Source organism: Sinocyclocheilus rhinocerous, unplaced genomic scaffold (assembly GCF_001515625.1).
Source record: "Sinocyclocheilus rhinocerous isolate Xijiao unplaced genomic scaffold, SAMN03320098_v1.1 scaffold671, whole genome shotgun sequence".
Taxonomy (NCBI): Eukaryota; Metazoa; Chordata; class Actinopteri; order Cypriniformes; family Cyprinidae; genus Sinocyclocheilus; species Sinocyclocheilus rhinocerous.
Window position 1 is genome coordinate 774,138 of NW_015625021.1, and position 2,187 is coordinate 776,324.

A 2,187-nucleotide genomic window follows, 5' to 3' on the forward strand; every position below is an offset into this window, starting at 1 on the left:
AATTTTTACATTACATTTTTAACCCAAAAGTTGGGTTAGTCCATATTTGACCCAAAGTTGGGTTGAAACAACCCAGCATTTTTTAGAGTGCATATGTCATATTCACTCTATACCAGGGGCGTAGATTACGCCACTTTTTCGGGCAAGTGTGTTTGCATAGAGGTTTTCAAGAGCCGTGTGAATAAATATAGATTTAAATTCAAAGAGACAGGATAGTCTGTGCATGATCTGATGTTTTATTCGGACCCAGAATAAGGCGAGATGAACATCGTGCAGTGTATGTTTCATTTATACTTGAAACCGGAGGGCGCTCTCGCGCTCTCAGTCGTATGAGGAAATTCCTAATATGGACAAAAGCTTCTAGCTATCGCTGTATGAAAACTGTTGTTTTCACAGAAAACAGAAACGTTTGGAAACATCAAGTCAACAAGTCATCTCCAGGTAATAAATAAAGTATATGAACAATGCAGTGCTAACTGACATAGCATTTATTACAGTATTGAAACTATTCTGCCTTATTATGTGATAAAAAAAAGTGTTTGTAGTATATAAACAAATCATTATAATTGGTTATTGTCCAGCAGTTATCTGATTTCTAAGCCAATTAAAAGCTAGAAATGCTAGAAATGATAAAGTTGACTATACACTACCAGTCAAAAGTTTTTGAACGGTAAGATTTGTAATGTTTTTAATGTTTTTTCTCATCTGCTCACCAAGCCTGCATTTATTTGATCCAAAGTACAGCAAAACAGAAACATTTTGAAATATTTTTACTTTTTCAAATAACTTTTCTATTTTTAATTTATAGTGATTTATAGTAATTTATAGTGATTTTAAAGCTAATTTTTTTTTTGCATCGTTACTCCAGTCACACGATCCTTTAGAAATCCTTCTGATATTCTGATTTGCTGCTCAAAAAACATTAATAATAATAATAATAATTAAAAAAGGTTTCTTGAGCAGCAAATCAGCATATTAGAATGATTTCTGAAGATCATGTGACACTGAAGACTGGAGTAATGATGCTGAAAATTCAGCTTTGATCACAGCAATCATTTTAAAATATATTCAAATAGAAAGCAGTTATTTTAAATAGTAAAAATATTTCACAACATTACTATTTTTGCTATACTTTGGATCAAATAAATGCAGGCTTGGTAAGCAGAAGAGACTTCTTTAAAGAACATTAAAAATGTATCTGACCTTAAAAGTTTTAACTATCTATTATTTACATGTTGTGTGCATGATTTATTTGAGTGTCATCCTTTATGCGCTCTGCTGCAGGGCACCTTGATTGGTTGAATCAGTCAAATAAACTAAACGTTGTAGTAATTGTTACTGTGCAAAACACTCTCAATATTTTGCATGCCTAATTATATGCAATTTTGATTTATGAACCAAAGCAAAATCAAGCAGCAACTACTCAAATGTCACTTGTTTTTTTTTATTTTATTATTATTATTTTTTTGATTCAGCATTACATATGGCTTTTATACTGTGCAGAATGAATTTCAGCAGGAGAAAACTGGACGTTGTTTTGGCATATGCACTGTAACTGATTTTTGTAATTTGAACCGTATTATACTGTAATGTACAGTAAGATACTGTAAAATATGTATACAGTATTTTACTGTAAACCACAAGATTATGGGAAAATATATGGTCACTACTGTATTTTCTCACTACTGTAAATTGATTGAACTTGCCCACGAAAAACTGACCAATGGCAAGGGAGTTCTTTTTTTGACTGTTTGGTGGAAGTGGCCGTTAAAGGACAAAAGAGAAATGCACCGTTAACTCGACGAAAGGTTAGTATATTATTTCTGTTTTATGCAAAACTGCGATTTATTTTAAGATGTTTTCACTTGTTAACAGCAAACTAACATTATTCATCGTGTCATTTTTCATGTTGGGAGTTGGAGCCTTTTTTTCTGACTGACGGCCGGAATGCCGCCAAAAGGCTGATAACATCGACTGGTTAGTAAAGTTAAGGTCACCTATATTAGACGAAATAAACCTTAGTTAAACCGAGAAACACGTTTGTACGTTCTGCTGCCCTTTAATGCAAGTTAGCTCCTCTGGCGAGTCGTTATTTAACCTTAACAGCGAATTAACGTGAAATACTGAGGTAAAGTGCGTTAGGCAAACCACTGTTTCAGTGGAGATTTTAAACAGTATTTTCTAGTA